This window comes from Macrotis lagotis, chromosome 4 (assembly GCF_037893015.1).
Source record: "Macrotis lagotis isolate mMagLag1 chromosome 4, bilby.v1.9.chrom.fasta, whole genome shotgun sequence".
Taxonomy (NCBI): domain Eukaryota; kingdom Metazoa; phylum Chordata; class Mammalia; order Peramelemorphia; family Peramelidae; genus Macrotis; species Macrotis lagotis.
The window spans coordinates 11338027-11352397 of record NC_133661.1 but is presented as its reverse complement, the minus strand read 5'-3'; the positions used below and the strand labels follow the sequence as shown (position 1 = coordinate 11352397).

At 42.0% G+C, this 14371-nt stretch overlaps 1 non-coding gene across 1 annotated transcript; it reads left to right on the top strand.

Annotated features, from left to right (window-relative positions):
- The first annotated feature begins 13802 nt into the window (after positions 1-13802).
- LOC141523121 (U6 spliceosomal RNA) lies at positions 13803-13904 on the top strand. Its single transcript, XR_012478336.1, has one exon. It is a non-coding gene; the product is annotated as a U6 spliceosomal RNA (small nuclear RNA).
- The last annotated feature ends 467 nt before the right edge of the window (positions 13905-14371 follow it).

Genomic DNA, 14371 nt, shown 5'->3' with positions numbered 1-14371 from the left:
TCATCCTGGAGGTCCAGAGCCAAGTAGTCCATCAGAGGCAAAGTCCATAAGCAAAGAGTCAGACTTTCAGGCCCTTCGCCCCTTGCTTGGTAATCACCAAAGTGGCCCAATGCTACCCAAAGCTCTTGAGGCCCTGTGGTCTCTTTCTCCCTCCTCTGAACTTTTGCTAGTCTGAATCTCAAGGAAGAGGCTCTATGGGATAGTGGAAAATCCTGGTAATCAGAGAGAAGACATTTAGCCTTGTCAGTAAAGGAGGGAAGGAGGGAAGGAGGAAGGTGAAGGGAAGAGAATTTTAGCATCTGTGTGGCACAGAGACAATAAGACTTGCTTTATGCCTCTTCTATGGCACAGTTGGCTGGGTGATCCTGGGCAAGTGATTTAACTTCTTTGCAGTCCAATCTGTAAGATGAAAAAAGAATTGCAGGATTTGTATTGATAAAAGCAGTTTCTTCACTGATAGATCTCTGTTGGAATTGCAGGGAGAAGGGGAAGGAAAGAGACAGACAAGGAGGCAGAGAAAAAAAAAAGGTAGAAGAGACAGAGAGAGACAGACAGAGAGAGAGAGAGAGAGAGAGAGAGAGAGAGAGAGAGAGAGAGAGAGAGAGAATGAGAGAATACTGGAGAGAATAACTTTTAGAATTGTGAATTATGTATAAAGTTATTTGCAAAACTGAAAGGACTATGTAAATACTAGTTATTACTAAGGAAGGAAGAGAATAAGTATTTATAAAGCCCCCACTATGTGCTGGAAACCAAAGAATTTTGTAAATATTATCTCACTTGATCTTCACAAGTAGGTGTTATTATTATGCTTAGGAAGGACAATGTGCTAGTGGACAGATCACTGTGTCTGGAGTCAAGAAGACTCCTCTTCCTGAGTTAATATCTGGCTTTAGACACTTCCTAGCTGTGTGATCCTGGGTAGGTCACTTAACCCAGTTTGCCTCAGTTTTCTTATCTGTAAAATGAGTTGTAAATGGAAAAGGCAAAATTTTCTACTGTGAAGAAAACTCCAAATAGGCTTACAACAAGTCAGATGAGACTGAAAACAATTGAAAAAGATTATCTTCAATTTACAGATGAGGAAACTGAGTCAAATGGAAGTCTCATAGACAATAAATGTCTAAGACTGGCTTTGAACTCAGGTTTTTCCATGAGTCACCAGCTGCACCATCATCATCATCATCATCATCATCATCATCATCATCATCATCATCATCATCATCGTCGTCGTCATCATCAAACTCTCCTTTCTCCACTGCTAATTGTTGCTGTTGTTCAGCCATTCAGTCATATCTGATTCTTCCTGATTCCATGGACTACAACATACCAGGCTCTTTTCTCCACTACTATTTCCTGAAATCTGTTTCCCTTTCTCTTCATTGTTTCCATGATACTATTTCTCCAACCCTTCCTCTGCCATCCCCTTCTCTTTTTTGTCTTCAATCTTTCCCAACAATCTTTTCCAATGAGTCTTCCTAGGATGTGACCAAAGTATTTAAGCTTCAGCTTCAGTATTTGACCTTTCTGTGAATAACCTGAATTAATTTCCTTAAGTATTGACTGATTTGGTCTCCTTGCTGTCCAAGGGACTCTCAAAAGTCTTCAGCACCACAATTCAAAAACAGCACAGCCACATACTGCTACTGAAAAAAACCATAGCTTTGGCTCTATGGACATTTGTCAGCAAATTGAGTTTCTCAAATTGAGTTTTTAGTAAGTTATCCAGACTTGCCAGAGCTTTCCTTCCAAGAAGTAAGGATCTTTTTTTTTAGGTTTTTTGCAAGGCGATGGGGTTAAGTGACTTGTCCAAGGCCACACAGCTAGGTCATTATTAAGTATCTGAGGCTGGATTTAAACTCAGGTGCTCCTGACTCCAGGGCTGGTGCTCTATCCACTGTACCACCCAGCTGCCCCTGCAAGGATCTTTTAATTCCACACCTACAATCACTCTCTGCAATGGTCTTTGAGATCAAAAATTTACAATCTCAAATTGCTTCCATTTCTTCTTCCTCTATATGCCAGGAAGTGATGGGACCAATTAGGTTTTTTTTTTGTTTCATTGTTTAATGTTAAACTTCATTTGCTTTTTGATATTCTCTTCTTTGGCCTTCTTAAATCCTCTTCATTTTAGTCTTCAGACAGTGCTAATTAGCTGATCTGATATATGTGTCCTAAATTTCCAGAGGAGAAAGAAGATGCCCCTTTCTCTTTTCCTTTTACAGTGACCTGGAAGCAAAGCCCCAATTTCTATTGTCTCAATCAAAAAAATGACTCTAAAGAGAAATATTTCAAGCTTCATAGGAAGAGAGAAAAGGGTCAGTAGAAGCCATTTAGGAGACATTTCAGGGACTGGAGTCCTTTCCATTACCTCAATCATTCACAATCTATGTAAATTTGGACAAATTACTTCTGTTTGGTCCTCAATTTCCTCATTTGTATTACAAGACTTACCTAATGTGCCTGCTAAAGTCATATCTAATTTTCTGATGCCATGATTAAGACATCACCCTGGAAATTCCTGTGAAGGTAGTAGCCACCTTCTGTGCCTATGATTAGGGATGACTCTGCCTTCCAGAAATCCTGCAATTTATTGTCAACAACAAACCGGTATTTCTATTTTTACTAAAGAGTGATGATTCATACATTACATACCTCACTTCCCTGTTCATCCTGGTGTACTGGGAGAGATGGATTTATAGTCAGAGTTGTTTGTTGGGCTGTTTCAGTCATATGTGACTTTTCTGATTCTATTTTGCATTTTGTTGGCAATGATACTGGAGTGCTTTGCCATTTTCTCCTCCAATTCATTTTACAGGTCAGGAAGTTGAGGCAAAAAGAGCTAAGGGTCACATAACTAGCAAGTATCTGAGGTTAAATTTGAACTCAGGTCCTCTTGATTCTAGGAGCAGTACTCTATTCATTGCACAAAGGACTTGAATTCAAATTCCATCTTTGTGACTTACTGTGTGACTTGGTAAAGTCACTTTACTTCCATGGCCCTCAATTTCCTCAAGAGTTAAATAAAGGGATTGGATTCCAACTCTTTTGTCTACTTTCTCCAAGTAGGGTTTGCAAGTTTCCACAATCATTGCATGAGAAATGAAGAAAAATTCACCCTGATGAATAATTGGTGGGTCCATGTAGATCCACCTTACACACACACACACACACACACACACACACACACACACACATACACACACACACAAATTCAATTGTGATCAGCAATTGCCACCCTTTGATAGGACTCAAAAATAATCATGACAAAGTATACTCCCCATCTCTAACCTAAAGCAAGTTAAGAAGGTCCTCCTAATCCTAGAAGTCTTTGTGGCTTGCCCTGGTCAGGAATGCCTCCCTGCCCACATATCCCCTATCGCCCCCCAGCTCACTCTTCCCTTTCTCTGGTAATATTATGATGCATTTTCCTTACAAGATACTCTATTGCAGTCATATCTGTGTAAAATCTTGGATCCCTACTCAACTGTGACCACCATGAGGGCAGGGCCTCTGTCTTATCTCAACTCCAGTTCTTCCACATGATCCATATAATTTTATAAATTGTAATCCCCTGGGAATCAAGACCTTTTTGCTTTTTGTCTTTTGCAATGGGCATCAGGAACCTGCACCCTGTGGAGTAGCCTGCTTCTGGAAGAGTGGGGACTTGATCCCACCTGCTAACTACATGGTGACAAGGGAGGCATTTTGACTGTCTACCTGAGCATTAGCCAATTTGGTCACTGGACCTGAGTCCTCAATGTTCAGTGAGAAGCCACGCTGAAGGAGAATTCTTCCTTCTGGTCTCCAAAATATGAACTTCAGGTCTTAGTTTCTACATTTGCCCTTTTCCATTTTTGGAGAAGTCGATTTATGTGAGGGGGCAGAAGAGTAAGTCACAGGAATCCAAGCATAGTCCAGGCTGGGCTTAGCAGCCAATCTGGCATTGATGTCTTAAGAAGCCAGGAGGGACCTGGCTGGTGCAATCTGGTGTCAATGTCCTTTTGGTGTGAATGTGTTGGAGCCAATGCTATGCAGGAACAGAGAGATCCTACTTCCCTCAGAGATGGAGATAATGAGGGTATCGGGGAGGCATGTTGATTTGTTTTTTACTATAACTTTGAAATAAATATCATTTTATAAAACTTGATTGAGATCGAGTAGCTAAACGGTACAAGTGTGTTTGTCAAGGATGCTTGGCTAATAGTGGAGAAACATGGGAGGCCTCAAACTGAGAGCAGAGACAGCCTCAAGCTCTTCATGGCACCCTCATATCCTGAAGGGAAGCTGTGGTCGGCTCGGCTCTGGCCTTGTTAGCCAGACAACATTTACTCCACTTTGAATAGCGCAGAATAGGTACAGAACACACTTGATTGATAAAGAGAGATTGGGATTTCTGCTTTGCTTTTAAAAATCAATCAATGGGAGGCAGCTAGGTGGTGCAGTGGATAGAGCACTGGCCCCAGAGTCAGGTGTATCTGAGTTCAAATCCAGTCTCAGACACTTAATAATTACCTAGCTGTGTGGCCTTGGGCATGTCACTTAACCCCATTGCCTTGCAAACCACCCCCCCAAAAATCAATCAATGCTAAATTCAATTCTAAAATCAATACTAAAAATCAATCAATCATTTCTGCTCTCTTTGACTAAAATTAAAGAAGGCAACGGAAGGCAAGGAGAAAGGGAGGTGGGGAAACTATGGACGGTATCAATGCAAATTTCCCAGCATGCTTCTGGTTTTTGGTGACTTTGGGGCAATTACTCATGACAGGTAGCAGAAGTACCCAAGCAGCTGAATGGTATAAAAGAGACAATGCTAGCCTGGGAGTCAGGAAGGTCTGAGCTTGAATTCTGCCATGAATCACAGAACCACCATCAGTCTCACGATCTTCACCCTTAAAATCGGGATAATGCTATCTTCTTTCCAGGATTGTTGTGAGGGTCGGATGCAAGCCTTAAAGAGCTTCACGATGCTAATTATTATTATTGTTGTTAATATTGTTACTGAGGCCTGTGGGCTGAAAAAAAAGCAATTTGCCATCAAAAATTGCCAAAAGAAAAAAGTCACTATTACTAAGATGGAAGTATTCACAAGTCAATAGTCTTTGTAGCATCTGGGAAAGTCCAATCACTCAGTTGACCCCTACTCTCTAAAGCCTACCTGCCTTTCACTGGGAGCTTGGACACTGCAGTGACTACAGATGGAGGGCATGCCAACCCAGCTGAAGGGAGACTTTGACTTTTAGTCTCTACTGACCTTATGTCTCAAGGCAGCTAAGACGCTACGCTTTGATTAGTCTCACGTTCCTCATTCATAAAGGAGTTGGTTGAACTGGGGAATGATCTCAGATCCTTTCTAGCTTGAACATTCTGAGTTCGCAAGCAGGAGAATGGGGATAGAGCCCTGTTTAGAGGCAGATGTTGGTGCAGTCTTGCCTTTGACACTGCCTTTGAAGAGATCCTGTATATGTTCATTGAACTCTTGAAGCCCTTGGTGAAGCTCATTGGTAAAATGGTTAAAATATTCTTCACTTCTCTCCTTCCCAGATTTATGGTTGAAATAAGATAATGTATAAAAAGTATTTTGAAAACTTGAAATGGTTCAATAATTGTCACTTGAGATAACGATGATAGAAGAGAGATCATCTTAAACTGGAAGGTTTGGATTCAAGTTCTGGGCCTTCCAATTGGTCAATCACTAAGTGTTTATTAAAATTCGGCATAACAAGTGGCCAGACCCTGTGCTAAGCAGTGGAGATATGAGGGGAAAAGCCCAAGGAGTCTCTGCCCTCAAAAAATTTACATTCTAATAAGGTGGGGTAAGAGAACATATATGAGTATAAATTGAACGAAAGATAGCTGAATGAGGGAGGCCAAACCAGGAATGATTAAGAAAGACTCATGAAAAATGTGGTCTAGTTGAGTCTGGAAGGCAAGTCAGGGATCCCAAGAGGTGGAGGTGAGCAGGAGGCTCGTTCCAGGCCTGGAGTGTCAGCCAGGGCAAAGGATGCTGTGTATGAGGAGTGGCAAAGAGACTAGTAGAATGTCTATTGGGTAGAGTGTAAGGAAGGAGGTCCTGGAAAACTTCCAGGAAGACTGGAAAGATAGCAAGGGTCCAAGAGGTGAAGCTCTTAAAATGTCTAACAAATGAGCTAGTGTTTTCTCCTGGAGGCCAGAAATAGGGAACCGTGGTTATGTATTAAGTGGGACATAAAAAAGAATAAGAATGACTCGTATTTATATTGCAGAGTTTTGCAAATATTATCTAATTTTATCCTCAGAACAGCATTATCCGTTTTTACAGATGAGAAAAGATAAGTGATTTGTCCAGGGTCAAACAGCTAGCTTAGTGTTTCTGGTTCCAAGGTCAGCTCTCGATCCCAGCTGCAAGCTGCCTCTCTTATTATGATTGAGAATAATAATAAAAATAACAGCTTTCTTGTCTAATTTGGACTGCAAGATGCACAGAAAAGATGGCCTCAGAACCAGAGACCTGAGTCACATAATTTGAAATTTTCCATTACTCTATAGCATGAAGTATGACACCGTATTTCAAGAAAAGCTTTCCTAAAGAAAGGACCTAACCTCACCCAACAATGTCAGGAAATGGTTGGTCTTAGTCTCCTCCTCTGTGAAAACCAAGGCAGTTGGACTCTGGGTGTTAGGGTCTCCAAATGTTTAGGAATATCATTTAAGGTTTACAAGGCAGTGGATAAAACATCTAACCAAGATGGTCAAAGTGAATACTGGTCAGGACTCATCTTTCTGAGTTTAAATCTGGGCTCAAACACTTACTATCTGGATGACCCTGGGCAAGTCACTTTGACGCTATTTACCTCAGTCTCCTCATCTGTAAAATGACCTGGAGAAGGAATGACAAATCACTTCCTTATCTTTGCCAAGAAAACCCCAAATGGGGTCAGGAAGAATCAGATATGACTGAAATGACTGAGCAGCCACATTCTCTGTTGTTACACAATGTTAGCATTTATTTCCATGGGCTTAATTGTTCTGCAGGCTGCCCGGACTGTTCCGCACTCGGAGTCCGATAACTAAGGAATTCTATACCTCAAAAGGACAAAAGATAAGGAGGCTGGTGCAGGCAATTAGAACTGACCCAAGGAGTAAAACTTTAAAATTTCAGAGTAGAATTGAAGGCCAGTGCCCTCTTATGGTAAGAGTGAATTCTTCCCAAATCAAATAAATGGGATTTAGATGCAATCAATGGATAGCATACTCTTTTTAAAGAAACCAGGGTTTGGAGTTAGACTCTTTTGACATAATATATTCCCATTATTTCTCTGAGCCTCAATCTATTCACCTGGGAATGAGAATAATTCCAATTAATTTAATATGACCATGAGTGGAGAACACTCACACTCATAAATGAATGCATAATAGAAACAATCTGAGGCTGGAACACAAAAAAAAGCCGATGATATCCAGAACAACCAAGTGTAGCAGGTGTGGCCTGTAAAATCTGAAATGACTGAGGAAGCGAAGGTTTGAGCTTCTGATCATATCAATCCATCAATTTCAAACAAAGAGGGACTGGACCTCCTCTTCTGGGCCCTGGATCCTGAACACACAGGGAAGACAGATTTTTATGCCTTAAAAACAACAAATCAGGGCAGCTAGGTGGCCCAGTAGATAGAGCACCAGTCCTGGAGTCATGAGTACCTGAGTTCAAATCCAGCCTCAGACACTTAATAATTACCTCGCTGTGTGTCCTTGGGAAAGTCACTTAACCCCATTGCCTTGCAAAAACTATAAAACAAAAAACCCTGACTCAAATAAAATCAACGAAAAGAAGATGATTAACAGGATACAAATCAAAATACAAATTAGGTCATTTTATTTCTAATGGAAGGAAAATGAGCTGGTAGGGAGAGAGCAAACATGCTATTCCTTGAAATCAGAAAAAGAGGTGTCCCATTCCCCCCTAAGTGTCTATATTCAATCATGTAAAAAGCCAGTAACTGATCAATATTGGAAAAGTTTTCAGATAAGACATAGGGGTTGCTTGAGCTACATAATTTCTCATCAGCATAACTCAGGTCCTTCGTTAAGGGATTCTAAGCAGCAGGTTTCCTGGCCATGCAGGGTTAGGTTTAAACAATGCAATAAAGTTATAGAAAAGTGTAGGAAAGTGAAAGTAATAAATTCCCATAATAGAGCAAAGTCTTCTCACAAGACAGAAATTGGACTAGATCTCTAACGGACTAGAAAGGCAGTTGAACTAGATTCCGAATTGGGTCCCAACACGGAGTCAATGTGCTTCACTGACCTCCCACAGTTTCCTCAATTTCTCCTTTTGATTCATGGGAGAGGGGTCAGCCCACTCCCTCCATGGATCACTTCTCTATAAGCCAATATAGAAGGTTTTTCATATTCTTAATTGGAATTACAAAAGCTAGGTTCCAGATCAAACTGCTTTAGAGGGCTCACAATGGACTAATTTTCAGAAGGGAGGTTTCCATGTCACCAAGGTAACCAAGAAAACTCAGCAGGTATAAATACCGGGAAATAAAAGGTCAAAGCTAAATAATATCATGTCTCCTTGTATCCCAGGAACCTATTCCCAATGTTCATTAATTCAGCATATTTTGAGTCCTGGATGTCTCTTATCATCATCTGGTCTCTGAAAACATGTCCTCTTGGATGTTCTGAAATGGGTCTCATTCAAGACAGCTCTGAAGGGGTCTCTGTTTTCCTGGTTTCAAATGATTTGTAGAGATAATAATCCTACTCGTTTTCCAGTTATAAGACAATACAATTTAGTACAAATTTCTGTTTGATTTCCCAATAACTAATTCTTGTGGGGAAAATCAGTTCAAGTCTTATGGTTCTAATCCTAGTAACAGTATAATTTTAAGGAAAAAAATCCCATTAGAAGCCCATGATTCACCTGAGTTTGAAGTCTTTCCATTTTTATATGCTACTTGCTGTTTTTATCTTTACCTTGAACCTTGAACCTCAAATAATTTGTTTTGAAAAAATCATGAGGATCTAACTTGGAAAACGAACGCTTCTGTCTTTTAAAATTATCAGCTATTTGAAAAATAGTAGGTCCTTGGTGACCGAGTGGTCCTCACCCCTATTTATCTGGGTTATTGAAATTTCTCCCTGATTGTTCTTCCATGTTCCAGTCTCTCTTTTTGACCCATCATCCACAAAGCAGTCAGATGAATATTACTGATGAATGAACTTGACTGTGTGATTTTTCGAGTTCGCTATATTTTGCTGGCTCCTTATTGTCTCTAGGATTAAATAAAAATGTCCTTATTTAAATCCGTTCAGGAACTGGCCCCACCTAGCTTTCTAGACATTTCATTTATCTGCTTATTGTTCCCAGAGCACCCTGCTCCACATGGTCCCCCTGACTAGAATTCTCTCCCCTCTTCTGCCTCATAGCATCCCTCGCTCTCTTTTAACTGGGTTCAACCGAAGCATACCCTGTGAGGGAGTCGAGTGAACCCAAGTGATTCCAAGTTGTGACTCAGTTCTGGATCTGGCTCAGTCCCTTTTCTGGATCTAGTTCAATTTGTGAACGATAAAAATGTGAGAAAACTTTCACTGCCTTGTTTGAACCTAGCCTTGCGTGCCTGGGAGGCAGGACCCCCTCTACCTGCTTCTTAGAGACCCTTAACTTGGGACCTGGTTTATGCTAACTAGAAACTCAGTCACATCCAAGGATAGATGCAAGGAGTCATTCTCAAGATTTTATATCTCAAGAAAGTCATATATTTTATCTAAAAATTGATCCCATATGGGTTGGTTATTGTTTCCTTGCTCCTTTGATTGAATATAGACATTTGGCAGAGGTGGGGTGGCTGGGTGGGGGAATGAGACACTTCTTTTTTAGGGGGTTGCACCAGTTTGCTCCCTCCTCCCAACTTGTAAAGTCCCTAATATTTCCTCCGATTAGAAATCAGATGGCCTAATCTTTTATCCTGGTTTCTATTCTATTCATTGTTATCTTTCAATAAATAGAATCTGTCTCTCCCTGGATGGAGGGGCCCAGGGCAAGTTGAGGAGACCTTGTCTCTATTTCTTAAACACTGGCATGTATCACTTATTAAAGTCAATACCCTTGGAAGACCAGACCTTGCTTCCGAGTAATGTCTTCTCCTCACCAGAGTTTTGGGTGACCCCCCCTCAAGACGACAGACTCTCAGGAAAACTCCCCAGAACACTCGAATTAATCTCTCACTGATGCAGAAGACTGCTCTTGATCTCAAATTCTCCCAAGCTAAGGTTTAGGGTTGGGATAAGGCTTCCACCCACACTGCTGGGAACCCTGAAGGTAGGGGAAGGATAACTCACTTTAAAGGAATGATAGATTTCAATAAGAGTTAAATACTGAAGGGTTCCTATGGGATAAAATTTCTCTTGGCATGAGATCAGGGAAAGAACACACTATTAAAACTGACACCCACCCCAACCCCTTAGGGAAATTCCTATTTCAGTATGGGAGTAATTAAAAGATAGAACTCTTGAGTTGTGATACAATATATAAAAATTCAAATAAATCCCCAAGTTGCCCCAATAGAGGGACGAAAGGATGAAAAGATCAATGATCTTGTAAAGGTAAAATTGAAAAGATTTAACAGATAGCTAGATTGGTGGTGATGTAAGGGAGAATGAGGCATCAAGGATAATTCCAAAGATTTATCCAAATTTTCATTTGAAGTAAGAAAAAGTTCCCAAACAGTAAGAGCTACCCAAAAGAGAAATGGGCTGCTTCTGTGGTAGTGAGTTCCCCGTCCCTGGAGACCTTTAAGCAGAGGTTGGACTGCCACCTGCTGGAGACATTGCAGAGGATACTTGCTCAAGTAAACCCGGGCTAAGATCTGTGATTTTGGACAGAAAATCCAAATCCTGTTGAATCCAGTGCCCATAGCAATGTTGATTAGTTGACTTTCTGGATTTGAACTCAGGTCTTCGTGCCTCCAGGCCCAGGACTCTGCCTACTGTGCCACCCAGCTGCCTCTAGACAGATGTTCATGTGGAGCAGAAGGGTGGGGAGGCAGTGTTCTTGACATAGGAAGTTTCAGAGCTGGAATTTGAACCCAAGCCCTGAGCTCAAAGTCATGCTTTTTCTACTGAATGCACTATCTTAGTGTATTAATGAAGAAACTGAGAGTCAGGAGCATCCAATGACTTGTCCAGGCTCACACAGTTAAATGGCCAAGCCAGAATGTGTCTGCTTCAAATATTCCAAAGACTGTCCCCCTAGAAAGGGGATCCATTTTATGTTTTCTCTTCTTGTCCCCAGAGAATAGAACCAGGTGCAATGAGGAGAAATCACAAAGAAGGAGATTAAGGCTTGTTGCAAGGAGCTTCTGATAACAACAGAGGCATCCCCTAGCAGAAGGTCTGTCTTGGGAAGTCATGAACCCCTCATCATTAGAGGTATTTAAGAAAGGCTGGCTGACCACTTCTCTGGTATGTTGAAGAAGGTTGGTGGTGGCAGCTATGGTTCAATTACTGGTTGGATGAGATGCCTCTGAGGTCCCTGCCAGCTTGGAGATAGCCCTGACCCATATTCCAGGGAGATTAATCATTGAAGGATGTCCCTGAGAAACAGGAAGGGGGCTCTTAGAGGGGTCAGTGTGGCTGAGTGGATAAGGAGCTGGCCAGGTGGTCAGGGCAGCCTGGATACTTGTGCTGAGCAGTCGGGCCCAGTGACTTGAGGTGACTTGGGTCCAGGCACCCTTTAAAGAGTAGAACTTGTCTGGCTGATGCTGGGCTCCTTTGGCAGAGGCATTTCCCTCCTAGGTGCTCCCTAGACAGAATAAGTCACTGGTCTGAAGAAAAGACAAAAAAAGGGGCGGCTAGGTGGCACAGTGAATAAAGCACCGGCCTTGGAGTCAGGAGTACCTGGGGTCAAATCCGGTCTCAGACACTTAATAATGACCTAGCTGTGTGGCCTTGGGCAAGCCACTTAACCCCATTGCCTTGAAAAAAAAATCTAAAAAAAAAGGCAGAAAGGAGCTTGGGTCCAGGGTCCTAAAGACTGTCATCAGTCAGCAAGTATGTGAGTCATTCAAAAGCTCCTGTGTGTTTAGGACCAAAATCTCAGTCCCTGCCCTCAAGAAACTCACATCCTAATTGGGGGGAAACTATACAAAGAATTGTTAGAATTTTGGCATTATAGAACTTTACCAAGCTGATCCCATTTGATCCTTGCAGTAAGCCTGGGAAGGAGACATGTTATTTCCCCCATTTTATAGTAGAGGCCACTGAGGCAAACAGAGGATTGGTTACTTGACCAAGGTCACACAGCTAGTAAGTGTCTGAGGCTGAATTTGAAACTCAGGTCTACCTAACTCCAAGGCCAGCTCTCTATCCGCTGTGCCATCTAGATGCTTACAGACATAAATAACCATGTAGGTACTCCACGATAGACACTATGGATATGGAAAATAAGCTCAGAGGCAAGGCCCTAGCAGGTGGAAGAGGGGAATCACCAGGAAAGGACTCCTCCACAAGGTGGGATTTAAGCTGAGTCCTGAAAGAAATTCTGGAGATAGTAGGTAATGTTGGTGTGAGAGATATCCTATTTGAAGACACAGACTTAGGACATGGGGATAAAGGAGACAAGATTCATATTTGAAATGTCTGCTTCCTTGTTAGTTCCAGGTCTCAGCAGAGACCACTGCAAACAGGCACCATGAAAGGGACAAAACATGGGGGCAAGCAGACCGTGCTATGTCTCCCCAACTGACTCAAACAGAAGAAGCTGCATAAATGACCCATGCCAGAGAAGGAGTGGGCATGGCATGTAACAAGAGGAAGAAGTCCAGCCCAAGGACCACCAGCCTCTCCCTTGGGTGCTGTCTGAAAGAGCTTTGCAAGTCCCACAGCGGAGAAGGCTTGGATGGGTTGTAATTTGTACCCGTGAAGGAAACTGCATCCTGGATCCATCCTGGAACCCTTCAATAACTAGCGTCCACATAGCTGGCATCAAGCCCAAGTCCATGTGACCCTGCTCTTCCTTCCTTCATTGGCCAGTTTTATAAAGCCTGACTAGTACTCTAATGCTTTTGGAATGAAAGAAAGCTCAACCAACGAAAATGATCATTAGTGATCTGGAAATTAGTGACTTCTGCATTTGTCCTTTCAACATCAGACTTCCTGTATTTTCAACTTCTAAGGGGTTCTGTAGTAATCAGCCATGACCTGGCATAGTCTTCTAATACAGATGGACACAAACACTTACTTTCTTCAGTCTCACGTCTACACCGTGTTAAGGGAAACTACAGGCTTCCTAGAATTAAGAGCTGGATAAGACTTTAGAGATTATATAACTTACCCCCTCATTTTTCAAAATGGGAAACTGAGTCCTCGAGTGGGGGAAATGGCTTGTCCAGGGTCACAAAAGAAGTAAATGCTAATGGTAAAAACCTTAGTTGTAGTTCTGAGTCCACATGCCTCATTTTTTTTGGTTTTTTTGCAAGGCAATGGGGTTAAGTGGCTTGCCCAAGGCCACACAGCTAGGTCATTATTAAGTGTCTGAGGCCGGATTTGAACCCAGGTACTCCTGACTCCAGGGCCGGTGCTTTATCCACTGCACCACCCAGCCACCCCCATGCACCATCTAGTCACCCCAAAATTTTTATTTAAGGCATTGGGATAAGTGATTTGTCCAAGGTCACACAGCTAGGCAATTATTAAGTGTCTGAGGTCATATTTGAACTCAGGTCCTCCTGACTCCAGGGCTGATGCTCTCTCCACTGCACCACCTAGCTGCCCTTCACATGCCTCATTTTAAAGATAAGAAAACTGAGTCTCAGGGCTTGCTTCAGCAGCACATACACTAAATTGGAACAATACAGAGAAGATTAGCATGGCCCCTGTGCAGGGATGACACACAATTTTGTGAAGAAAATTGAGTCTTAGAAGGGAGATTTTGTACCTAAGGTCACATAGATATTTAGTAGAACATTGAGAAATTTGGGCCCAGGTCCCCCGAATCCAAATTTAATAGATTTTCTATGGAGGTGCATGTCTTATTCCAAACACTCCCTTCCAGGATGTGAGAATACAATGCTTTCTGGCACATTTCCACCCACAGTATACCCTACCCAAAACCAGTTCCAATTGTTCCTCATGCACAAGCTTCCGTAATAAAAATCTGGCCCTACCCTCTCTCCCCGGGAGTTTTGCAAGTGGTGCAATAGAAAATGTGGTTTTTAGATTTCTAGAATGAGTTCAAATCTCAGTTCGTCACAGAACCAGCGTGACTTTGCAGAAATCATTTCATCTCCATGGGTCTCAGTTTCCTCAGTTATAAAATGAAAGAGTTGATCCATATGGGCTCTGAGGATGCTTCGGTACTGCATCTGTGACCCTGTGGGCTGTCTCT